General features: G+C 46.6%; 1 long non-coding RNA gene across 2 annotated transcripts in view; it reads right to left on the bottom strand.

The window, feature by feature from the left end:
* Positions 1-23,868, bottom strand: part of LOC125946051 (uncharacterized) — a 29,208-nt gene extending 5,340 nt beyond the window's left edge. Inside the window, exon 1 of one of the 2 annotated variants that reach the window (XR_007467358.1) lies at positions 23,771-23,868. This is a non-coding gene — a long non-coding RNA (uncharacterized LOC125946051). Of the gene's footprint in view, positions 1-251; positions 283-23,770 lie in introns of those variants that run through there. The other variant, XR_007467357.1, reaches the window with a different exon arrangement.
* Positions 23,869-27,694: the final 3,826 nt, after the last annotated feature.

Below are 27,694 nucleotides of genomic sequence, written 5' to 3'. Positions count from 1 at the left end.
CAGGTGCACATGATGAGCACGATTATTTCAGAACGTAATCTGTCTCATCGGAAGAAAACGCTTATCAGGATATTCAATTTTGCATCGAGGCATTACATTTGCAAAACTAAATTCTGACAACCAGCACGCAACATGCATAAGCACAGGCTTCACTGTTGTCGGGGGAGTTCTATTTCCTACGTTCGCAAGGCACCCTATGCACACACGAGGAGTACGCACAACACGTGTAGTTAGCAAGCACGATTGCATACTTTTTCAATGGCACGACGCTCTCCAAGTTGCCGGTCCAAGTTGCGCTCTCCCAGCATACATGCCGCTGCGTAGTGGACGATCTGAGGCACGCTACCAATAGGCATTATTTCTTTGTGATGTCCACCCAAATTTCCACGACAACCAGACACAAAGGCCACGGCACAAAAAATCGTTGGTCCGCGTTTGCCTGGCGCGCCACGCATACGGCGAGTTTGCAGCGGGACACAAGGTATCTTCTGACACTTTTGTGCACGCTAACTACGTCCCAACTCATTAGAGCAAACACAAAAACAAACGATCAAGCATCGTAGCAGCTCACACAGGTGACCGGCACGTTGAAGACGAAGGAAAAACAACAGCGCCACCTGCGTACTTGGGAGGTTGTTGAGGCCTCCGTGATTAACCAGTAAACTCCGTGATTAACCAGTAAACTCATGTTTTGTGTCGTGTTGTGGCCAGCTACGCATATATGTTGCGATATAAAACAAACCACCGAACAGTCCATATTTCACGCTATAGTTTATCGTAGAAAGAAATTTTATGACGCATTTTTAATTTTGAATTCCATCTGCCGTCTGCAGCCAGCAAAAGCATGGCCTTAGAGATCGGGTTATGTTGTCCTTTGAAAGCCATCGCTAGGGCGTGATTTGAATGATTTGTGTACTACCTGCGCCGGTGCTTCCTTCTAGATAACTTCCTGATGTCGTTAACATCAACTTGAGCGCCAGAAATTGTTGGAACGATCTCTGAGGTACACATCTGCAGTGAGCGATGTTTCGGTGCGCGTTGTAACTGTGTAAGTCGGAAAGCATCAAATCTAAGATATTCCTTCGCTCGTGCGGCGCAGGTTACAGCCGTGTCGTCCGAATCTTGGTTTCGTGTTTGTATGCTTAATGAGCGTGGGATGCGCTCCTGTCGTCCGTGCCTTCTATGTTTATGTATCATGCGACCCACGCAGATTGCTCGAAAAAGCCATGTCTCTGCAGCTTGCATGTGTCCTATGTCAACAAGAATAACTCTTTTACTACTAAAAAAAACTTTAAATGAAATGTGGAATACACATTTCTTATATAGTTGGTTGTTCAATGAACTATCCAAAATAATTATCGTACAATGTTCGGGCCATGGAGCATTGACCCTTTCTGCACAATCACCAGGATCGGCCCACTTGCTTTTTGTCAACATCTCGGATATATTTTTCTCTACATCGTAACCATAGACAGCTTCACTGTAAAAGAAAAAATAAATGCACCAGTCGGCGTCATACACATTTTTATGTAATGTGCTTTGACATTAGAAATAACAAAAAGAAGCTGTCTACTTTTTTCATCAGAAACCTTAAGATGCATTGTCATTCGAGTCTCTGATGTAGTTGTAATGATAAACAACATTAGACGATGCATTTCTGATGCCTGTCTGATGACACATTAGGAATGCATCAGGTCCTAATCAGAAACTCATTGTTAATTTTCATAAGTGTACGACATAGAAGTTCCGACGCTCGACGAGGTCCTGTTGGTTTAGAAGCCGCTGAAGCCGCCTGTGTGCAGACACGGACTTGCGATCCTGAACCGTCGATTTGAAGATGTAATAGGGTGTGGTGTCGTGGGGCGAGTCCACAACTTCTTGAAACTTCTCAACCACCTCTGTCTGTATAGAGAGTACCGATCGAGACAGCATGGAGAAACCACGCGCGCTGCGAGGTCACGTGCCGAAGGTCGAATATGGCCTCCACCTGAGTAAATCAGGTCGCAGGATTTTACGGCCAAAAGGACGGCAGGTGAATCTCCAACGTGGCGAGGCCCTCTGCGCTGGTCGTCGGTCTCTCGTTGGTGGCATCATCCATGACGGGGTGCTTGCCGTACGATCACGTCCGGGTCATCACGTTATAGCGACCGAGGTTAGGTCCACTACAACAATGTGTGTCAGCGAGCGGAAGATCTGAGAACCGTTCGGACCGATAGCAGGAGCATAAGAAGCTTTTATTTCCCGCCCTTTTTTATAACCTCGCAGCTCGAGGCACGAGACACACGCGCCGGCTCGCGCCATATATAAAAGGCGGCCGAGGAAGATGCCGATGGCTGATAGAATCCAAACTTTCACATCCAAAAGTATTTGGTACACAGTTCAGGCAGAATTACATTGATAACCAGCTTGGGAGCGCACCACTTAACATTATTCAGTGCCTCTTGCAATGGAACTGTCGTACATGCTGGTACTAGAAATATTTTTAATGTAGACACACTTGTTGCCCTGGACAAGTACGCCCAGATATTTGCACTAGTGCTACATTTTGTCGAAGTGGACACGTATCCTGCACTACGCTGGTAGTTGAAATGTCTTGAATGCAAATGTAGAAAGGCTTGCCCACATACTATCGCTAGCATATACAGGGTGTCCCAGCTAACTTTAGCCAGAGTTAAAAATATGCCGATGCACACTAAGACGATGCGACGAAATGCATGTTGCGGACTATTGTTTGCAGTACATCACACTATCTTTTGTATTGGGATCAATTGCATAATTAGCTGATATTAAATAACCAACTTCTCAATCAACCAAGCAAACAAAATTCAAATTATTATGTTGTAGATTGGTATACAAACTGTCCAATTAAACAGTTTCTAACTTTCTATTGAGTATTACTTTTCTCCCTCTTACTACAGATGCCTGCGAAATAAAAAAAAAATACTACGTGACATGCTTGCTTGCGCGCCGTGATTGCAGTGCTACCAAACGTTCCGCGTACAAACGAACATAACATTTAGCAGGGTGCGCTGCTGCTTAAAACGCGACACGCCAAGCGTTATCGCAGCGCGAGCGATAACGGTTCTGGCGTAAATCGCGCAGCCAACGCCTGCGTCAATGCCCTGTCGCCTTTTAAGCGGCAACACCCTGCTAAATGCTATGTTCGTTTGTACGCGGAGCGTTTGGGGGCACTGCAATCACGACGCACAAGGGGCATGTCACATGGTATTTTTTGTATGTTGAGGGCATCTGCAGTAAGCGGGAAAATACTAATACTTAATAGAAAGTTATAAACTGTTTATTTGGGCGTTTTACAAACCACTCTTCTTTCCTAAGTTCGTTGCTTCAGAAGTTGGTTCATTAATCTTAACTAATTATGCAATTAAGCAGAATACAAAAAATAGTGAATTACGCCATACAATGGTAAGCAACATGAGTTTGGTCGCGTTAGAATGCATCGACATATTTTAAAATTCTGGCTAAAGTTAGCTGGGACACCCTGTATATGCATTTGCTCTTCATTTGGTAGCACCAGAGGTAGCACTGAGGTGTAGCACTGAAGACTTCTCTCTAGGTGTGCTTGCTAGATAAGTGGGGAGGCCTACACATTCTTTCAATCTTTTGCAGGTTGTAATGAAACATAACAGCACAAGCCCGCTACAATGTTAAAGACATACTAAATTTTATTATGACTTATGAAAGTGATATGTACACAAAATATGCAACTACAAGTGTGCATCCGGATCACAAAAACAAAGTGAGGGAGCTATAAAAATTATTCCAAGAATTGTTTTGAATAGACTGCTCAATGAAATCACATATGTAGATTCTACATTAAATTTACCAAGCATTTCAAGTGAAATTAGCGACAGCTTATGTAATACCATATTAAATTGCGTTCACACGCCCTTCCTATGCTAGCAGTGTGATTGCTTGCATTTCTTAAGCGATTTGGAGAACGCCCTTTAAAGCAGATGAGGGAAGATGTCCCAATGTATGTTCGTGTGTTCTCCCGCACTTTCACCAGTGTCCGCTGTGTTGATGCCAGTGGACTGAATGAGAAAAGTCAGTTGGCACATTGCAAGGGAGCAAGAATAATTAAAGACGCTATGCGCTTAAAGCATTATCACGTTTTATGTCACCTGTCAACTGCTTACTACTATTCAAGACACCACATTCAGTCACAATGCATTCGTCCGATACTTCTGCGGTTATTGGTACACTGTTGCCCTGTAACCGTATTTTGTACTTAGACCTCCCCGCAGGAACCAATTTATGCAACTAATCATGCACGAATCCATTCCGCACTGCCATGGTTAAAATGGCTGTGTAAATAACCCATCACACGGACTGTAAGCAGCAAATGCTATGTACTTTTACCCTTCAACTTACTTAGTGCGCTGACATGCCTAAATAGAGGTTCCTCTGGTCTGTCTGATGTACGATAGGAAAGTTTGTTGCACAAGGACCAAGAACCGCGGCTTGCCCTGTTGCGCGAAGTGCACGAAGAGCGCACAAATCGCAAGAAGCGCGCGAGCACTTCTCAAGCACCGTGCGTACACTGGCACATGCACGAACTCGGCAGGCAGCTGAATAAATGTCACGAAGGCAGCGCAGCGTAGAATCCGACACCAGTCACAAACTGCAAATAATCGTGACTACCTGGAGTAACAGGATATTTTACGACAAGAGGATTCACGATTCACATATGCAGTATCGACTAGGGAGTTATGCAGCGTATATGCGGCATCCATTCGCGAACTAGAAAAACTAAGAAGAAAAAAAGCTCCAATAAGCAGCGCAATATATCGCAACCATGCCGAGGTGCCAAAAAACAATCGAATTTGCCCGTGTCACATTGGAAACGAAGTTCCTCTAAAGACCATGAAATACCAATAACGTAAGATAAAACGGGCCAAAACACAATCGAGAGAACCTGAATCGCAAGCGATAACAGCACGGTGTGGTACGCAATATTCTATGGGTGCGCTGTAGCACAAGGCAAGGGATTAGGAACGGGCAGTTGACCTCATCTCTTGCGCTACCTTACCCGTAATGAATCATTAACAAAGAGCCTGTATGTCAGTTCTCTTGTCTGCAACATTCTTGCGAAACGGGAAACTGAAATACCGCGATCACAGCTGTCTAGAGGATATAGGCAAAGTGCACAGAGACAGCAATTCCCGCCTTTCTTTGCATCCTGCCAAACTTGATAGTTTCACTCCTGACGGCAGGTCCCGATGCCAGGCACACAAAAGCAACATTTCTTCTGACCTTCATCCTCATATTGACATTAACGCCTTAAATACAACATCACTGAAAAGGCTCCTCACATACCGACACGAGAAACAGATTGAACAGCACTCCATTCGGCGCTCTTTAATGCAAAACTAAGCTGCTCAACAAATTAAAAAAATACAAACAAATCACTGCACACGCAGTGTCGAATAAGACAGCACAACACTGCAATACTTGCATGAGCGTAAAGGAAATGGCGAGGACATTCGTCACACTTGTTTGTCGTGCCGCGCGATGAGGAAAAGGACGCAAGAAACGCAGTCGAACTCGTGATGGGAAAATGCAAGCTACCTTTATGAAAACTAAAACCAAACTACATTTACGAAAACTATAAAATCAAACTACAACCACACAGAACCTTACGCCACATGACACGACATACATACAACATACAGCTAGGGTTGATAGCAGTCCGAGAAAGAAACAGTCAAGAGAGCTCACGGTACGGTGTACATGAGACGAGGGCTTGCCGAAGCGAGGGGCGATGATGTGACGACGCCGGGCACGCCTCGATGTTGGAGACGATGCGGAGCGACCGAACCGAACCGGAGACGACCGAACATGAGATGACCGCTCACTGGCGCTCATTGGTCAGCCTGCATCCGAGCCGAGGTGCACGTTGCAGGAATGGTCAGCCTGCGCGCGAGCCGCAGTGCTCGGTGCATATGCGGCCATTAGCTAGGCCACGAACGGTGCTCCGCCGAACAACTGACCAAGGAGACTCCTTGCCCGCGATCCGCAATGCTCGCGGCAAGTGGTAGCACAGCAGGCCAAGCCACGCTCCGAGCTGCAGTAATCGCGCTGGCGAACGCCTTGGCGAATGGCAACGGTTGGGCGGCAGCTCCATGGACGGCCGCGTTCCTTGATTTTCGGCGTCCGACAGGTCAGCCTGCTGTCTTCCGTCTCCCGCTGACTAGCCGCGTGTCTCGCCACGAAGCATTTCACCTCGTGTTCGCCATACGTGGCCCAATACCACTGGGCCATGGCTGACTTGGCGAGATCACTCACATGCGTGGTTGAATCGCGAAAGAACCCGCGCGCACTTCGTCGTCATCGTTTTCTTTCACTCATCACAATGACAAAGGACAGCAGAACCGAAAACAGGCAGAAACACACGACAGCACAAACCAAGGGCCATTACGGAACTATTTACAGGCCTGTTTCACGCGGGAGCCGGCAGCCGCGGCCACAAGGTTGGACATGTACGCCGTGGTCATGTGACCGATGTGACAACGGTATTGCCACCTTGCTTAAGGTTGGATAAATGACGAATTCTCCCGCCAAAAACGGCGCCGTCGAAAACCCGGTACGCTAGGTAATTGAGCAGAAACGGCTAGTCTTATGAAAAGGTTTTCAAGACATATTCACCCCTCGTTTTTAAGCTGTCCTGCCTGCGACGTTTTTAAAGCGTCAATTTTGGTCAAAAATCTGTTTTAGACGTTGAATCCTTTAATACGACGTTTTGAAGGCTTTGAGTGCTACCTGGGCAGGGCGATGTCGCATGCATTCAGAAAGGGCTCGATAACGTTTTACTGCCACGCAAAAAGGTGTATCCTGCGCAAATAAATGCATGCTCACCGACAGGTGTGTGTAGCGAGGTCCTGAGTGATCGGCGGGCAGCTATCTTCTATTCCTTTCGCAATGGGGCGTTCTGTGACTATTCGGAAAAAGTTTCAGTTTTGTTAGGCATATTATTGGATTTTTTTCGCGTACACGTCACTTTGACGTGGTGAGTTTTCGCTGTTTTGTGAGGTCGCGTGATAGACAGGCGAAGTGGGCGTAGCCAGAAAACATTGGACCAATAGAAGAGGGCTAATGGTGAAAATGCGTCGAATCAGGAATTATTATTTTTCTTTTCTGTGGTATATTCATGCATATTCAGTGTGTACACGTTCAGATGGGGAGCTATCGCGGTTTTCGTGACGTCGCGTGACAGACACATGAAGTTGGGAGTGGCCCGAAAATGTTTTGACCAATCGTGGAGGCTGATTGCACAAATTGGAATCAAGAAGTTTGGAATCATTTTACGTTATAGCGCCCCAGATGGGTGTCATTATTAAGCATCGCATGTAAAATTAAAGAACGTGGTTCGTATACTTGCATCATGTGACCCTTTTTTATTGTGAACTTTTTGTGCCCTAATCTGCATGAATCAGTGAGAGCGTATAGGTTGGGTCGTTTGCTACGGTTCGCTGTGCTTTTCTTAGCTGTCTTCGACAGGGGTGCTATGCAGGATGCGCCGAGTTTGGCGAAACTCAGGATCTTCACGAGCTCTGGCGACGCCCCAAGATTAAAGAACTAATAGTGGCAAGACAAAGTTTGTCCGTCGGCACGCCTCCAGTTTCATTGGTTTATCTAGATTCACTCTGGGTGGCTATCATTTCTTGGGCGTTGCCACATGGGCGTTCGACAAACTGGGGCTCACGTGATCATATGGTCGGTGCATGGTCGTACCTTCTTTCACTTGTTTGTCGTTCCACCGAGTGAATTACAGGCACAAGCAAGTTAATAACTGTATTTAGTACGATGATATTAGCCACATTAATGTGGGTTATCAGCATCTTAAAGTTTACAAGATGGGTACTGAATGTATATTAGACTAATTTGTCGTTTAATACGTTTCGCGTTATACCACGAGGGGACGCTCACCCTCCTCTTTCTTCCACTGGATTAGATTGGCGCGGCTCGCTACGCGCTTGCGCTTGCACTTCCGAACACAGATCGGTGTGCGCTGGTTTTCGCACTAGGCTTGCAACAGATCGCTCGTTGCTTCTTCTCTTTGCTCTGGATAGAATTGGTGCGGCTCGCTACCTGCTTGCGCTCCTATTTCTGAGCACAGATTGGTGTGCGCCTGGTTTTCACATTGGGTTTCAACAGATCTCTCGTTGCTCACGCTAAAGTAACGCTGCGAGACGAATAAGCGTCTGCTAACGCACAAGTGGTTCACCACGCCCTTAGCGTGTAAGCACTCACGAATACCGGAAAGCACTCATATAAGGGTCAGAAAACTACGATTTATTTTCTTTAACTTTGTAATGCACCTTCATACGGGCTCGCGCCCAGCAATGGCTTCTAACAAACGCAGGAAAGAGTCTTTGTACTGGGTAGCCCGAGCGATCTGGGCTTCTAACAAACGCAAGAAATGGCCTTTGCAGCGTACGCGGCGGTTAATTGATTACCACCGCATCTATGCCAGGAATGACTCTAGCAGCGGTGCAGTTACCCTGTCACCACTGATGACGAGGTGGCGATTCACTTTCTGACAATAAAATCCTATTTTTCACGTTTTAACGCTCGTTATGGGGCCCAGAAACTTCACGGTGTGGTTGACTGTCTCCCAGTGAAGATTGAGGCTCGCCTCGTTAGCATCCACTAAATTTGGAATACAGTTCTATGCGACCCATGCGTTACTGCGAATAAAGGCCCCCGGTCGAACATGGGCTGCTATAAGGGCTTCGCCTCGTCGTTCGACCTTGAAAAGTCGCAGCACTCTTGTGGTAGCTCAGACCATGCCGAAGACCCATGGTGCACAATCCTTTAACATTGCCGTAATCTTGGCGGCTCGGTGGAACGTTGTCACCCTTCATCAGGCGGCCTCGATTGTACTTTCGCTTGCCGCGAAGAAGGCACTCGTCAAATCACACTATCTTCCCGGGGCCCATGAGTGGAGGTCGCGCCAGCAGCTCTTCCATCATGACCTCACGGGCGTAGTTCTTCCAGTCGGCGATGGAATCCTTCGATAAAAGAAAACAATTCGCTGGTCATCTCCTTCAACAGCCACACATCTACGCTATTGCTCACTCAGTACGGGAGCCAAATCATTTGCCACCTAAAGAGGCGAAGTAACTTCCTTCGCCTCTCTGCCCGTACAGTGCAGTGGTACCGTGTAACTGCAAGAACTGCTTTCAGCATCTGTTGCACTGGAAGGCAGCCTGGCGTCCATTCTGAGTCTTCCTGTACAATGTGACCACTACAATGGGACTAACCAACCACAGGTTGGCTGGTCCGGTTGGAACCCTAGGTGCTTGCATGTGCCCCAGCACTCCGGTGACGCCGCCGGACTTGGCCTGGCGCTGGGACACGGTGGACGCACGGCGCTTGAAGCTGGAGAAGGCCGAAGCGATCGCACGAATTCTTCCTCTACAGCCTAGTCACACCGATCTATGCTCCGAAAGCATAATTTGCCCGCCACGCTGTCTCCGCAGACGAGAGCCTTCGCCTAACTCGTAATACAGCCAGCGCACTGATGTATTGCAAAGGCGAAAATGACGTTGAAACTCTACGTCGGTCATGTAGGTGAACGGGTCCAGACGGTCTATTGACGCTTGCTGTCGCTCGAGTTGATGACACAGGCTGCTGCTGCCACTGCCATGTTCCCGAGTTCAACTCGAGCGGGGTTTCGCGATGTACGAGTTTGGCATGAGTTCGCCTGTCAATTAAAACCATAGGTCACGCCCCACGCGAAGGCATGTAACTCTTGTGCGCGCACCCACCACAGTTGAGCCACGCCCAACTTATTGTTCGGCAACAGTGACGCGGTGCTGAGCCGAGAGGCATCAACAATCTTCACCGCCGAGATAAAACACGCCCAACGCACTGTCATCGGCGATGCACTGAGCGCCGACTTTCGCTGGCTTATACATACGCATATATCTTCCCGGGCTGTGATGGCCCCACAACTTGGTTTCATTGCCTGCGTGGTGATGTCCTAGCACACAGCAAATAATTATCGGCACGTCCCTGTAGCTACTTGCAAGGTGTCGATGCGACGTGCTGGACGACGATGCTGTAGAGAGCTTAGTGTTTTCCAACGACAACGTATCGCAGTTGTCATTGGAGATGGCTGATCTGTCATCGGCTATGTATCGGAGCGGTAGTGTCGCTAACACGGTCAGCGACGGGCATCGCTCGCTTTTCTAGAACCATTACGATGACATTTCTTCATCACAAGCACTGCACACTAAACAGTTGCAACACCTTCCTACGTTTGAAGTCTCATTTGATAACTGCACTCTAGAGCCCTCACCTGCCAAAATGCGATTGTTGCGGTGTCGTTACGATATCCATATGCGATTGCTGTTAGCTCCAGCCTTACCAATCGGCAAGCACCTTGAAGTGCACAATAGAGCACTGCACGGGTTCGGGCTTACCCAAAAGCCCGGGCCCGGCCCGGCCCGCGGGCCGGGCCGGGCCGGGTAGAGCAGTTTTTTCACGGGCTCGGGCCGGGCTCGGGCACGGCGTGTGCTTTTTGACCCGGGCCCGGGCCGGGCTCGGGTTTTTTGACGCGGGCCCGGGCCGGGCTCGGGCTTTCTTCTCGGGCTTGTCAACTCTGAAAAACATGTATTTTTTGGTCTCAGGCTGGGTTCGGGCCGGTTTCGAGCCGGGCTCGGGCCGGGCTCGGGCTTAAGTTATAGGGGTGGCGGGCCGGGCCGGGCGGGTAACGTAGATTATTTCCGGGCCCGGGCCGGGCCCGGGTCTTGCCATAAAAGTTTTGATCGGGCTCGGGCGGGCCGCCCAATGTAAAAACGGGCCCGGACCGGGCCCGGGCCGCAAAAGTCGGCCCGTGCAGTGCTCTAGTGCACAACACACTCAAAATACTGCGTATATGCGCACAGAGGCACCTTCACTGGGCAATCAAAAGCAACGAATTGTGACGCTGGGCAGCTCGCTCTTCTTCACAATGCATTACGGAGGCTTCGCGCACAGAAATAAACATGGTACCACACAGCCATTTTGCAGCGACAGCCGTTGCTCCCCTCTCTATGACTAGAGTCTCGTTTTTCGTTGGTAAAACGGCGGCCTTAATAGCCTCAGTGAAGCGCCTGCGGTGAACAGCCATGCCGCGGCGATGCGTTGCCCTTCCCCTAATAGATAGGGAATGGTCAGATCATTGTCATGACTGAATTATTCGAGAAAAGCACTGCAGCGCCCCTGGCGACTTCTCACCGTATGAACTCCCTCGTGCGTGCGACCCTCTCGAATGTATCCGCTTGTAAGCTGTCGCGTCACTGGCGCCACTCACGGCAATAAAGTGCAAAATGTAATAAGTCGCTCAATCTCCGTTTGTCAGCAGAAATTCATAGCATTCAAAACGAAAAACCAATACTTTAGGAAATAAATTGTTCGTTATTTTATTTGTTGTATTTTAAAGTATTCGATTGAAGGAAAGTGTAGGTGCACCGCATGTGCCCTATTCGCATTCGACGGATGATAAAAAGATAATGCCCGAAAGAGGAGGCAAGCCCTTGACGCGCCCGAGAAAGGCGTGGCAAGCGGCTCACGGCAAGTGTGCAGATAGACAGCGGGACAGTGACGGTATTGTGAAATTGCGATAGTACGTTGATAAGAATACGCGGCGCTGGCGAGTTTCGTTGCGCAGTCTTCTATGCTTGAAACGCCGCGCAGGGGGCGCTCATGTTGTCATACGCGGTTTTCTCTCGACAGTTCTTTTGGCCCGTTCTTCTTGCACATTCCTTGATATCTCCGTTCACTGACTGCCATCGAGCAAACTCGGATAAAAATTGTGCGAACGAGAAACTCGGCGCATCCTGCATAGCACTCCAGGAGTCAGTTTGAGAGTGTATTGGATGGGTCTTTATGGTTTGCCATGCTTTTCTTGGCTATGTCTGTACTGAATGCCACTGCAGTGTAGCCAAGCATTAGGAATGCACATGGGGGCTGTCATGGAAATTACGTTGAAAGCAGTGACAGCGTCCCCCGAGCCAGTGGGCAGAGAAATGACAAAGCACGCGTGGAAAGTGTGTTTCGTGGAAATGAGCCGTGACGGCGGCTCCTTAATTTACGGAGGAAGGGAATTCCGTTGGATGCGGCCTTTTCAACCATTGTTACTGCAGAGCGCCATCAACCGGTTGCTGTTTGCTCAAGCGGGCATGACGGATGGCAATTAACCAGCAGAGAGTGACTGAAAGACACTTGCGGGCTTTGACGAATTGAGTGTTGCTCCCGTAGGGGCGGGTGAAAGCAAGACAGTCAAAGAATGTACGCGTTTTTGTTGGGTCGTTTGACCAAGCGCGACCGAGCCTTTAAAAACGGGTGCTCTGCATGAGAGGGGAGAGTTGTCTGGGCGCAGCCCGGCCGGACGTTTGGCTGCGGAATAAACACTGTCCTGCACCAGATGCTGGTTCTTCCTTCGCGTTGGCAACGTGCACTTGGGCCATCGAGGGCCACCATCTCGGACCACCACAACCCACGAACTTCCATCCCTAACTGGCGCAGTTGAATACCGGATCGGAAAAGCCCACAGTGAGGCAGACACCGGAGCCTTGGTGGGGGTGAGCTGTTTCATCATCGTCACCACCAGGCCGCCCTTTAAGACGTTGGTCTGCAATCACGAGAGAGGCGCGAAAAGGGTCCAGTTTCCAAGAACCTTGGGAAGGTGTTGTAACACCGTTGAAGCGCGACAATGACCGGCAGTCTGAAGAAGCCTATGGCGAAAGTGGCGGGCCTACAGCGGAGCGAGAGCGGATGACAAAGGAGCGTCTGCAAGCAGCAAGTGTGTTTTCACTTGATCAGTACTTCGGCGACGACAGTCATCAAAACGACAGCGGCAGAAGATGAAAGGCTTGGCGCAGTGAACGAGCTGATTACATCAGAGCACCGAGGATAGGTGGACTGTGGCTGCGGTGCTGCAACAGTGTTGTTTGTGCGAGTAGACGTTCCTGCATGTCATCGTGACATCCAGATTCGGCGCCATCGCGAGCCAGGATACTCTCGAAACCGAGAGACTCTCCAGGACACCAGCGAGAGGAGCAGCGAGAATCAAGCGGCAAGAGAACCAGCCGACGACGAGCATCACTTCCTATGGTGAGATCCGTTTCGTGCTCTAGTGTGGTTCTCACGTGATCGCATTTGCGTTCCAGCACTCTCTGGGAGCTTGGCAACATGGACGACACAGATTGGAGGTCAAACGCTAGTAGCAACTCCAATGAATCGGGTCGTGTCCATGACTTGAAACTCGAAATTGAAGCCCTTAGGATTCAGCTTGAGATAGAGAAGTTAAAATCCTTGGACGTATTACAAGATGCAGCGCTAGCACGGAGTGAGTCGAGTGGGATAGGCAAGTACACTAAAGAGTTAACAGCCGCGCTCACCCTAATACCCACTAACGATAACATGATCCCAGCGTGGTTTAAGAACGCCGACTCCTTGTTGAGGACCCTCCAAATTCCCGAGGAAATGCAGGGCGCTCTGATATTGCCTTTCCTCGGCGATATGGTGAGGACTTCCGTGATTAGTCAATCATTGAGCGGTACCCTTTCTTATGTAGAGCTTAAAGAGAAGGTACTTAAGGAGCTCAAAATGACTCCGACAGAGTACCGCAAGCGATTCCTGGACATAAAAAGGGAAATTGGCGAGTCAAGGAATCAGCTAGTGGCGAGATTAGAAACGATGCTTTGCTGTTATTTACGCAGCAGAGAAGTGGAGTCCTTTGAGCAGTTGCAGGCCCTGCTTATCGCAGATAGACTGAAGCAATTTACGCCGCCCGACATTACGTCGTTCGTTACTCAAGGCGAGATGAAAGGCTGGCTTCAGGCAAAAGATTTAGCCGAGCTGGCTGCAAACTTTGAGGCAAGCATGTCGCATAATGTGCGAACAGGCTACCGCGAGAATATGATGGCAAAAGAGCTGCCGCATATCCAACAAGGCAGACAACATTATGCGAGCAGTCTGCGCACTGACCGTATGCTCTGTTTCGCTTGTGGAGAGCCGGGACATTTTCAGAGGGATTGTAAGTCACTGCGTGACATCGACCCTAGAAACAGAGAGGTTTCTCGCATAGCCACTAAAAATGAAGGCACATGTGAGAGAACATCCCCTGTGAGGCGCTCGGATAGGCTCCCAAGCAGTAGCATGCAGCTGGAGAACACGAGGTGCGTATTTGCGTTAGGGAAAGTCTCTGCGCAGCTCTCATTGACCCTGGTGAAGACATCACCGTAGTAAGGGCAAACAAGGTGCCGAGTGAGATTTTAGAGCAGAGCAGTGGTCACATGAAGCTCACGGGTGCATTTGGTCAAGCTGTGACCGCAGACATTCTGTACGTACCCCTCGGCCTCCCGTGTCCCTTAGGCAATGCTACTCAGCGCGTACCGTTGTTCTGCGCGGTGACTCCGACATTGGCAACGAGCACTGACGTGCTTTTTGACTCCAGACGACTATGAAAGTCTTTGTCTCGCCGTGGACGAGTCGGGGCATGACCTCGAGAGCGCTGAGTGTGCCTTAGTGGAGGAATCGTCGGAGCAAGAGGGCACGGTTGCGAGGAGATATAATGTAGATTCCGCAGCCCATACCAGCTACGATTACACAGCGCGCCATGTTGTCCGTGAGGAGCCGAACCGAGATGTTGAGGTTGACTCGTGCTGCGAGGCCAACGTAGGGCTGAGAGATGAAAGAGAGGAGGATGGAAGCAGTGAGATCACCAAACAGGAGGAGGTAGAACCGTTTTCCCAGAACTGAGCGAACAGGTCAGCATTGCTAACGTGGGAGCCGCCGGAGATCCGTTGCAATGGAGTCGCACAGATGAAAGCGAGCGGCTTAGGCTGTCTACTGAAAGCTCCTTTGCGAAAGTGCAAATGCACGATGTATCGCTGGCAGATGCATGGCAACAGGCCAAGGACAGGACACATGACATGGTTATTGAGAGCCAAATGCTTTATCATCGGGAGTCATTGAGCGGCAAACAGCATCTGCAACTAGTTGTGCCAAAGCATCATTCATCGGAAGTATTAGAATTAACGCATGATAGCCCGTGCGGCGGTCATTTTTCTAAGCAAAAGACAAAAAGCGCATCAAGAGTGCGTTCTATTGGCCGTCGCTGGCTTCGGACGTAAAGCGTCATTGTCGCACATGCCATGGTTGCCAGGTGCACTCGCGTAAACTGACGACAGACCAGGTGCCCATAACGCCCCTCAACCGCCTGCAAAAACCGTTTGAGGTCGTGTATCTCGAGTGCATCGGACCGCTGAAGCCGGGTTGGTCACGCGGTCATAAATAAGCCTTGATCGTAGTAGACCTTTGTACTCGGTGGGTAGAGGTCATCCCATAACGTGCTATAACGGCTAAAACAACGTGTCAGACCCTGGTACAGGTGTTCGCGCGTTACGGGACGCCAAGATTAATATGCAGTGACCAAGGAACAAATTTTACAGCTAAACTGACTGCCGAGTTGATGGAGAGGTTAGGAGTACAGTGAGGTTTGCATCTCCTGATCATCCACAGAGGAACGGCATTGTTGAACGGTGGAATGGCACATTTAAGGGCATGTTACGTCCTGTCATGGATGAACATGGGAAGAACTGGGACCGCTATGTTCCGTGTTTGCTGTGGGCTTACCACGAAATCGAACACGATAACACAGACGTTTTGCCGTGAACTCATGGATGGCCGAGCACCTCATGGCCCCCTTAGTATCCTGCGCAAATCATGGACAGGCGAATGGGCACCTCCCGCAGGATTGAATAAACCAGGTGCAGCGTATCTCAAGGAACTTCGCGAAATGATGAATGCAGCCGCGAGAGCTGTCGATGAACGGTGTAGTCAGATGCAAAGGAGCTATGCTCAAAAATTGAACTTGCGGGCTTGGCAGAAAGAGGCGATCAATCCCTTGTAATTCAGATTGCCGCCGGAAGCAAGGTGCAACCGAAATGGCTTGGTCCTCTAGTTGTGAAGGAAAGAAGGCGTGCTGACAGCTACGTGATAGTGGATTTTCCGGTCACTGAGAAACTTGTTCATGCGAATAAAATGAGACCTTACTACACCCGAACTAATAATTTCAGCGTGATATTCGAGGCTGACTATGAATTTGGCAGTCTACAAACCGCATGAAATGCCATTGAATTTCACGAACAATGTCTGGTGGCCACGAAGAACAGTAATCTGAGCGATCGCCAGGAAGAGGAGCTAAGTAGAGTTCTGGCTGATTTTCAAGAGGTGATGTCGAGCAGACCAGGTCGGTGCGAGCTGGGAGAGCACAAAATTACACTGCTTCCGGGGGATGCGCAGTCGCGAGTGCACACGTACAAGGTACCGATGGCTCTCCGAGTGGAAGTGGAGAGGCAAATGAGTGAGCTGGTAGAATGGGATTTTATCTATCCAGTGCAGACCTCCTTCGCCCATTCGATAGTCTGTGCCGCCAAACAGGATGGCTCAATCAGAGTGTGCGTGGATTACAGGAGTCTTAACGCCATAACGGAGCCAAACAGATTTTCAATGGGTAACGTGACTGAATTGTTATACAAAATAGCAAAAGCACAATACATATCTGTTTTGGATATGATCCGGGGGTACTGGCAGATACCGCTTGATAGAGAGTCGCAAAAACTTACTGCCTTCGCACCACCTATTGGCTTATATGCGTGGAAAGTCATGTCTTTTGGACTACGTAACTCTGCCGCGACATTTCAGAGGGTATTCAATCAGCTACTTGCGAATCACCCTCAGTACGCGTGCGCATAAATTGACGACGTGTCATTATTCTCAGAGACCTGGCAGGATCTTATTCATCACCTGCGTACTGTTCTGCAAGCAATACAGGCAGCGGGATTAACTGTAAACCCGGCAAAATGTAACTTTGCGCAGCCGCGGGTAAAGTATTTGGGGCATGAGGTGGTTTCTGGCATTCATGCTCCAGATTCAGATAGGGTTAGCGCTATCCAGCAGCTCAGACCACCAAAACAAAGAAAGAACTGAGGAGTGTTTTGGGACTTCTCTATTATTATCGAGACTACGTCCCAGATTACTCAAGGCTAGTCCTGCCATCGACAGGGGTAACGAACAAGAGAGTCCCAAACACGTTGCCATGGACCGCAGAGGCGCAGCATGCATTCGATATTGTAAAGGAGGCCCTCGCATCCGTTCCTGGCTTAACAGCACCACTCCCGGGTAGGGAATTCTACTTGGCCACGGACGCCTCAGAGAAAGCGGTTGGCGCTAGTCTTTCTCAGGAGGCCGATGGAGATGAGCGTCCTGTAGCGTTCCTCAGTAAAAAGTTAACCCCTGCGCAACAAAAATGGTCTAGTATCGAACGGGAGGCGTTCGCGATTGCATGGCCATTAGAGAGCCTAGACACGTGACTTTTCGTCACAAAGGTCAGGATTAGGACTGACCACGACCAGCTGACTTTCTTAGTCTCCTCGGCTTACTCCAGTGCACGACTCACACGTTGGGCATTGGCACTCCAAAAGTATGATCTGGAAATCGTACATATAAAGGGTGCACTCAATAAGGCTGCAGATGCCCTTTCGCGCCTCAGTGAGCAAATATATACAAGTGAGGACTTCTCCTGAACAGTATGTGTGCGATATTTTGTTTGTTCTGAAATGTAAAGCCTGAGCATATGTTTATCATTGTTACCAAGTAATGGGTGTTATCTTAATTATTTCTCCGTGATTTATACCTCATATTCTTTTATATGTGGTTACATGTAAAGCATTTGTTTTTGTGTGTTGTTATTTCTTTGATTACGCCGAGGACTCTTGTATTTTTGTGTTAGACTATCTCTTTTCTCTTTTGATGTGTACGTTACTATAACTAAGCTGAATATGATAAGTTCGCGGCATGTTTCGACATCTGAGCAGAAATGGTATTTTGCAGTGTGTTCATATAGGTACGGTAGTTTTGCAGTAAGTGTTGGACACTAAAGTACGCTGATAGAAAGTGTTAGCTACGTGCTGTGGACAATCCAAACAGCGCAGATTAGGGCTTTTGAGCCACCATGCGCCACTTGCTCCCATTGAGGGTGCTTGAAGAACCAGAGAGAGCTCGAAACGTATCTCGCATGCTGGGACAATTCCTTGGTGATGTTTGGACATGTTGCACTTGGACAAGTGCAGTGTTTTTTTGTTTTTTTTTTCATTATGTGTGTGTGTCGCGCTCCCGGAAATCACCAGCATAAGTCTTGAACGAACGAGGGTGGAAATTGAGAAGGTAATTTTTGCCTGTTGTATTGCTTTTTTTTCATGAGTGTATGTATTTCTTTTTTGTACAGTTGAAAGAACGCGTTTTTTTTTTTTGTCATGTCATGTCGACAACAAGTGTCCAGTAACATTCTTGAGGGGGGAGGAGTCAGTGAGAGCGTATAAGTTGGGTCGTTTGCTACGGTTCGTTTGCTTGGTCCTCTCGTCTCCGACGTCACCGCCGGGCCAGCCCCACGAGCAGCTTGCGTTATCTCCTTGCTGTCTGCAGCGTTGGCCTAGCGCTTCAATGCCGGTGGGCCATCCAATTTACTTCGTCATTCTGTCGGGCACCATGTTGCGCTGTAGCGCCAACCCTGCTCCTTAAATTGGGCTTTTAGATACTGCAGGCACGGCATCATATCAGTCTGAAGCATCGACTGCGAACGCCACAGATAGCAAGGAAATAATGCAAGCTGCTCGAGGCGCCGGACTGGCACTTAGCTCGGAGATGTTACAAAAGGCAGGGGGGCGGTGACATCGACGACACAGACGCTCTTTTTGCGGCCAGTTTCGGTTTCATGGAGCCTGCCAAGGGGAACTTATTGTTCGTGTAGCTCCCACATGAACTCCACTATTCAAAATTTGATCGTTGGGATAGGCCCCAAAGTACTCATTTGCAGGAGCCACCTATAGTTGATAATTAGAAAGTTAATTAGCTTAGCTTCACTAATTACATACTTAAGTGACTAAATAGCTCTGTATCTAGAGGCTTCTAATCCGTACACTCGAATGGTAAACCTAACGTGACGAAGATATATATATTGCTAATTTTAAAAATTTGGTGCAGCTAAAAAAAAAACACCCTGTATTTACACGACCCCCTGCCTCCCTGCTTAGCATGGAGGACAGGCTGCTTTTGAGCTGCACATGTTGTCGTCGTGAACTTGCTGGAGGATGTAACCTGCACGAAACAAGATGAAAATTTAGCATAGCATTGCAGCACACTAGCAGAACCATACTAACTTTCTATATCGTTTGGTGGAACATGTGAACGAACAGATGCTTAACTTCAACCAATGTCAGATGCATGGTGCCGCTTTATTTATGGCTGTGCATGCGAAGGTAGCGAGAGTGTGTCCCCTGGTGGTCAGACGTGCGGAGTGCCTTAACGAGAAGAGGAATGGCGCATGGCAAAATTCCCGAACGACCTGCTAGAGTGTGCATATGTTTGTGAATGACCATGTGCGTCTATAGCTACTGTGTGTGTGGGTCCACTTGCGCAGCCCTGAAAAAGCAAGGGGTGTGCGCTAATGGACCAGGAGGCACAGCAACGGCTAGTAGCGTGCGATATGAGCTAATGGAGTCGATGTGCGTACATGGAGTGTGTTGTAAATTACACCTTTTTTAAAAAAATGTATTGTAATGCAGTTCTAATTACATTTACACTTTTCTACTTACTGCGCACTTATTTTGGTCATTGCTAACATTTACTAGCAAATAATTATAAGATTGCAGCACCTTTCTAGACACTATTTACAGAAAAATGTATAAGATGGCAACTCTATATAGGTATCATATCAATGCTAAAATTTCATTTCTTTACGAACAATATTTTGCATAGGCCCCAGTAGACAATACGCTATACAGGGTGTTTTATTTTAGCTGCACCAAAATTTTAAATATTGCCTGTGGCAGATAGCAGAATTCTAATCTTTGACCTAAACTACTCAATTAGGCAACCATTACTTCCATGAGAAATCAAAATGCCTAATTGAAAAAATAAAATAATTATGCTAATAAAAATTTTAATGAATTCCATTGCAGCACATATTTCTATATACGAATTATAGCCGGCGGGTTCGCAAGTCGTATCCACTTGGAACGAATTCTTGCGACTGAACCAGTTTCGAGATAATTTTGAAAGTGTCCGACGAAATGAATGGACGTTCCAGTCAGCCTTTTAAAGAAAACGCTGTTTTCTGCATTGAAGCAAATAAGCAACTGGACCACTAATGCATTTCATCGGATACTTTGAAAGTTAATATCTTGAAACTAGCGCAGCCAAGAAAATTTGTTCGAAGTGGATACACCTTAGAAACTCATTAGCTACAGTTTGTAGATTAAGATATGTGCCCTAAATAATTAAAGTTAATTATCGTAATTTGGTTAAATATTCAATTAAGCATTTTGATTTCTTACGTAAGTAATGGCCACCTCATCGAATAGTTTAGATCAAGGATTAGAACTGTGCTATCTGCCACAGGCATTGTTTTTAATTTAATGCAGCGAAAATAAAACGCCCTGTATATAAAATATAGTAGTATTTTTACCAAAGTTTAGGTGCTAATAGAGCACTGTAGCAGACCTTTAAGACATCCAGCTTATGGCAATTTAGCAGCTAGTTGGTTCATGACTTCAGGACAAAAAGTACGGCGCTAAGCAGACGAGGACGAAGTTAGACAAGGAATTACATATACAGGCACCAACTTGCAACTGTTTTTTCGGCAGAAAACACGCTGTTTTATACATGACACCGTCCAAAGTAATCATAGTAAAGATAAACGAACAGGAGTGAAGGGATCCAACAAGTGCTCGTGAGGCAGTGATCACCACAGTAGAGAGGAATGCAAAGGTTACAGCAGGTACCTAAACTGAACTATCAGGCAAGCCCGCGTCCATTACAGGCTCAAATCAAGTCGCGCACAAACACGACAGCTGCATGTTTTAATCTCGGCAGTGATTACAGGCTATCATTAAGAACGCCAATTCTTTGTCACTTAATATTATTGACTGCGTGCTAATACACTGACAGCCTGCTGTATTTATTAAGAACGCCTCGATTATTTCCATTTCAGTGCGGTTTCTTGCTTTCATTAGAAAGGCCATTTGGTCCAGTTGTGGCGCACAACCACAGCACCTGCAGTGCCCGCCCGTGACGCTGTTGACCAGCAGCATGTGTATTGGACAAATGGGACGATGCTTCAACGATCGTGCAAAAGAGCACCGGTTGGTGGTGAACAGCAACAGGCAGGCGCTGCAGGTGCTCTGGTTGTGTAATTTGAGCCTGTAATGGGCACGTGTTCCTATGCGCTTGCCTGATAGTTCAGTTTAGGTTCCTGCTGTTACCTTTGCATTCCTCTCTAATGTGATGATCACTACTTCACGAGCACTTGTTGGATACCTTCACTCCTGTTCGTTTATCTTTACTATGATTACATTGCACGGTGTGATGTATAAAACAGCGTGTTTTCTGCCGAATAAACAGCTGGATGTTGGCGCCCGTATATGTCATTCTTTGTCTAACCTCGTCCTCGTCTGCTTCGAGCTGTACTTTTTGTCCTCGAGCTTATGGCAATCACAGACAATGACAAGACTATGCGAATAAGTAATTTAAGAAAGGTACTCTTTGTTTTAAGCAAAAGCAATCTTTAAGTTAAGAAACTAGATTGATGTGCACTGTGCTAAAATGCAGAAGAGTTTCACTCTACCAAAATTAAGGGCACAACTATGCAGTTATAGAATGCAATATTGCGGTTTGGCTACACTTGGTCTTGCCAGCAAGCTTTTTTGTATGAACACTCAAAGAGATGTATACAACAAACATCAACACAAATTTTCCCACAAAACAGTTTAAGACATTGCATTCAACTATTCCAGATTTCTGTAAGAAACACCGGCGCTGTTTATTTCGAATAATTAAAATTGCTGCTGAGTGTAGAGAGGCATATCATTCCAAATAGCGGTGGGATGGTTCATAACGAACACATTAAAATCCTCATTCCTGCACATTGTGTGCATTGAGGCAGCTCAGGTAAAATTGTGCATACACATCGCAAATATTAAAACTAGTTACAGCCGCACCACACTACAACAAATGCTGCGATGACAAAATTTCCGCCATAAACATTTTTTATTCACCATCAGCTGCCCACACATGATAGAAAGAAAAATGTACCATTACAAATAGCTATCAGTGAGCCATTTCTGCTTCGACAGTTCTCACACACACAACCAGTTAGGGAAGGGGTGCTCGTTCAGGACTTCCCCAAGGATCAATGGACCATGACAGCTCGACAATTTAGCAAGGGCTTCTGATTTTGGGACGGTTGGCGTGGAATTACCCACACAAATGGCGGCTTTCCTTCATGTGAGTGCAAAGGTGGTTTCTGCTTGCGAGCCTCATCTACAGAAATTATGAAAGTACGCTACGCTGCCCGAAAGTACAACTTTCCCATGCAGTATTATTCAGTGTTCACAATGAAAATATTACATACAAATAACAGCATTCAGATGAACTGGGTGCAATCCCTCCTTCACTGGGTCCTCCTTGTGCATGTTACTGCCCTTTCCATAAAGGCTCTTGCCCTGAAGCTCAGCCTCCCCAATGTGGTCCATCATTGCCGCCATAGGACTTCAGGCCAGATAAGATCGTTCACCTATTTTCACCCACAGTGGAAAATTGACACGAGAAATCAGTGAGGCATACCGCATAAATAACATCGCATGTGTGAGCCAGACCCATTATTAATGCATGAAAAAGGGCACCCTTCGTAGATGACAAGGGATAGAAATTAGTCTATGTCTGCTAAATTTTTTCTATGCAAATACTGTTTTAATGCAAGCACACATCCAGTCTTACTTTATTTAATCCTTCCGTCAAAATGCCAGTTGTTAGCCGAGGTCAAGTGTAATATCTCCCGTCCCTCCCTGTGTATACATATATAGAAACTTCATTTGACTGGAAAATATTTTAAGGAGCGGTGTTCAGAGCACTCAGTCCAGGGCCCCACTGGCCTCTGCAGCCTGCCTGTGTAAGTTTTGTCCTGAAAAGTTAAATGAATGGACTGGCACGCTCAAAAGGTTACTACAGATTTGACCTAGGGGACACGGCTGGTTCACAGAAAATGCACAAATACAGTGATGGTTATCCGTCGGCATACTGTAGTAATAGTGTGTGCACACTAACTTCGACATTGCTGCAGTACTTCATCTGTCACCCCGGCTCCACCTTCATATTTCAGTTTCAGATAAATTCAAGCTCATCAAATGTGTATTTGCCAGTGTCAATTATTCTGAGAACAAGACAGAAATAATTGTAAATAGCAATGGTAAACAAAGGTATTCATGCTGTATGCTTAGACCTGTGGCATATTTGGCACACTACACTTCGAATTCTAACATGCACAAAAACTGCAGATGCGTGTAGCATAAACACAGAAAAAAATACAGAAATAAAAGCTACAGCATCGGAAACAGTTTCAAAACAATAAAACCAAACTAAGAAGTGAAATATACTGTGTGCAAAGCAAAAATAAAACTTAATTTGCTGCCAAGTGATCAAAGAGAGAAAATAAATACTCAACATCAGGACATGTTAGGTTTAGTTTTATATAGAACACGATAATTTGTGCATAATGTTACGAACACAAACAAGCAGCAAAATTATTAAACTTGCGTAAACATTTAGCCGATTTAGTGCTTCGTTAAGTCATATGTCTGTTAGCTAACACACAAATCATACCGAGATCATACTTTCAGGTACACGTACACTTCATACATACCTGACATTACATCCAGATTACACGCTGTGCTGGTGTAGCCATGGCCACAGGTTCCCTGCCATCATGTGGACACGGCTGTGGGTCACGGCCTCACCACTAAAAAATGAATTTTGTGTTAACTTAAAGCACTGGCACAATTAAACTGTCATACTGTGAACACATGCAAGGTTCACGTAAAAACAGTCACGAAAACATGTCTGCACTAGTACAGGGTGGCAACAGAGCACAAGGTCGAGTCATTGATGAATGTCATGATAATAGGGACTACTTCATGAAAGTAAAATTTTGAACACACGCGCAGCAGCAGCACATTATAAGAAATGTTTGTTTACATAACAATTCTAGAGTTTGCTTTCATGACTTGGTTTAAGCAACTTTCCCCTATCATGTTTAGATACGTCAAAGTTATGGCAACATCCCTTGTCTTCAAAAGACAGCTGTACTAGTATGGCAAGCTGTGACTGCTTACTTTCTTCCCCCTAAAACTACTCGTAAACCGAAAACCTGGTAAGCAGATATTATTTACTACATCGAAGAGTTTATAAGCAAAGAAACGTAATTGCAGTTAGTATTGGTGAAGAGACAGATGGGTCGTTATATGCAACTTCAGCAGAAAAGCGGGAGCGCACGCACAGGTGCACATGATGAACACGATTATTTCAGAAGGTAATCTGTCTCATCGGAAGAAAACGCTTATCAGGATATTCAATTACGCATCGAGGCATTACATTTGCAAAACTAAATTCTGACAACCAGCACGCAACATGCATAAGCACAGGCTTCACTGTTGTCGGGGGAGTTCTATTTCCTACGTTCGCAAGGCACCCTATGCACACACGAGGAGTATGCACAACACGTGTAGTTAGCAAGCACGACTGCTTACCTTTTCAAATGCACGACGCTCTCTATGTTGCCGGTGCTGCGTCAACGATGTTACTCCGAGTATACATGCCGCTGCGTAGTGGACGATCTGAGGCACGCTATAAATAGCAATTATTTCTTTGTGATGTCCACCCAACTTTCCACGACAACCAGACACCAAGGCCACGGCAGAAAAATCGTTGGTCCATGTTTGCCTGCCGTGCCACGCATACGGCTAGTTTGCAGCGACACACAAGGTATCTTCTGGCACTTTTGTGCAAGCTAACTACGTCCCATTTCATTACAGCAAACACAAAAACACACGATCAAGCAGCTCACACAGACGACCGGCACGTTGAAGACGCAGGAAAAACAACAGCGTCACCTGCGTACTTTTGAGGTTGTTGTGGCCTCCGTGATGCCAAATATATTAACCAGTAAACTCGTGTTTTTTGTCGTGTTGCGCCCAGCTACGTATATATGTTGCGAGATAAAACAAACCACCGAACACTCCGTATTTTACGCTATAGTTTACCGTAGAAAGAACTTTTATGACGTATTTTGAATTTTGAATTGCTTCTGCCGTCCGCAGCCAGCAAAAGCATGGCCTTAGAGATTGGGTTATGTTGTCCTTTGAAAGTCATCGCTAGGGCGTGATTTGAATGATTTGTGTACTACCTGCGCCGGTACTTCCTTCTAGATAACTTCCTGATGTCGTTAACATCAACTTGAGCGCCAGAAATTGTTGGAACGATCTCTGAGGTACACATGTGCAGTGAGCGATGTTTCGGTGCGCGTTGTAACTGTGTAAGTCGGAAAGCATCAAATCTACGATGTTCCTTCGCTCGTGCGGCGCAGGTTACAGCCGTGTCGTCCGAATCTTGGTTTCGTGTTTGTATGCTTAATGAGCGTGGGATGCGCTCCTGTCGTCCGTGCCTTCTATGTTTATGTATTGTGCGACCCACGCAGATTGCTCGAAAAAGCCATGTCTCTGCAGCTTGCATGTGTCCTATGTCAACAAGAATAGCTCTTTTACTACTAAAAAAAACTTTAAATGAAATGTGGAATACTCATTTCTTATATAGTTGGTTGTTCAATGAACTATCAAAAATAATTTTCGTACAATGTTCGTGCCATGGAGCTTGGACCCTTTCTGCACTATCACCAGGATCGGCCCACTTGTTTTTTGTCAACATCTCGAATATATTTTTTTTCTAGATCGTAAGCGCAGACAGCTTCGCTGTAAAAGAAAAAAAAATGCACGAGTTGGGGTCATACACATTTTTATGTAATGTGCTTTGAGATTAGAAATAACAAAAAAAAAGCTGTCTACTTTTTTCATCAGAAACCTTAAGGTGTATTGTCATTCGAGTCTCTGATGTACTTGTAATGCTAAACAAAATTAGACGATGCATTTCTGATGCCTGTCTGATGACACATTAGGAATGCATCAGGTCCTAATCAGAAACTCATTGTTATTTTTCATAAGGGAAAAGACTAGCGTGACTGAGCGGATTACTGGATAGCTGTCCTCCAGTGACCGTATGCTCCAGTGACCTCATGTGCGCTTGAGAGATCAGCGCTTGGTACACTTTTAACGCAACAGTGTTAAGGGCCCCGTGTCGCAGAAAATTCGGCGTCGGCATGGGCGCGCCGGCGTCGTTGGCGGAAATAATCATCCTGGACCACCCCGACCACGCAGGCCCTCCGCGTGGTGCAATGAGTTAGTGAACACAATAGAATTTCTCAAAGTAAAATCCGCCAGAAAAATCGTGAAGTACGACCTAACCGCAAGCTACAGACGTGATAGCGTCGGATTATAATTTGAATATGCGAGAAAACACAATTCTCCTACGCCTAAACTCAAACGCAAACCCCCTTTTCAGTATTTCTACAATTCATACAGAGGCGCGCCGTGGTTTCTTCCTTGCAAAAACGCCATCCAAATAGCGGTCGCCTCCTCGGCAGCCTCGCGCGGAGCCGAAGTTGGACAAAAAAGCTGCACTAGCCGGGAAGCCTGGTAAGAAGCCAGGGATCTTTGAATGCTATCTTGGAGCGAAGCTTAAGCGTCCTTCTAATTTTTGTTTAAAATGTGTAAATGTGGATATTACAACGACCACTGCGTCCTCTCCGAGAATGTTCGCCCAAAATTGTGAAACTTGCAGGGTCAGAAGTAACTAGTGTGACGACGGACCAAGATATTTCGATTTGCACATTATAGTATCCAGGCTTATCTAATCAAGAAAGTAATTGGAAATACTTAAATGTCGGCACGTCAACTGTAGAAGGAATCATCTATATACCGTATGTACAGTTCAATATAAACAATTTGGCCTTAGAGAATGTGGATAAAGTAAAGGCATGGTTTAAAATAGATGAAACGTGTGCAGTGCATCCAAAACAAGGCCGTAGCGGCTTTTTCTTATTGCGCACTAACATGAGCAAATTACCTTAAGAAGTTGAAAGAACAATTACGTTTTACTCGTGTTCGTAGGTGACTCAATTATGCATACGTCTCGTAGTAACCATGTACGGTTAAAACCACAGATAATCTGAAGAAATTACCGAAGGTGATCAGATTTGTTCGTGACAAATGTAGCTTGTACTTCAGATAGGCAAGAAACCAAGTTCTCGCTGTCAAGAAAAACGCTTGAAGAACGATTAAAGACCCTGAGCTTGAAGGTTCAATGTTGACGTTTTTCCTTCAGCTTATCGACTCGACGTAACCGAAGTCTCCGTGAATATATAGGGCTTAACTTGGACAATCAACAATCTTCACTCAACTGATATAGATAACAGGTGCTTTCGTAAGGAGAGCTAAAAATTTGGATTTTTGTGAACAATGAATTCGAACTACAAAGGTTAGTTCTTCGCAATAGAACTTTAAAAGCGAGCGTGGGTGACCTGAATCGTGAGGCGTACAAATATTGAAGGAACAAATATTGTACAAATATTGAAAAATTTTAAAGCACTAAGTAAAATCTGGTTACCGGACTAGGTGGTCATGCACAGGTATATTTTTTCTTAATAGGACATAGTTTGGTGTTAGTAATAAAGCGGGTA

Source organism: Dermacentor silvarum, chromosome 5 (genome assembly GCF_013339745.2).
Source record: "Dermacentor silvarum isolate Dsil-2018 chromosome 5, BIME_Dsil_1.4, whole genome shotgun sequence".
In the NCBI taxonomy this organism is placed as follows: domain Eukaryota; kingdom Metazoa; phylum Arthropoda; class Arachnida; order Ixodida; family Ixodidae; genus Dermacentor; species Dermacentor silvarum.
This window is presented reverse-complemented; position numbering and strand designations above follow the sequence as displayed.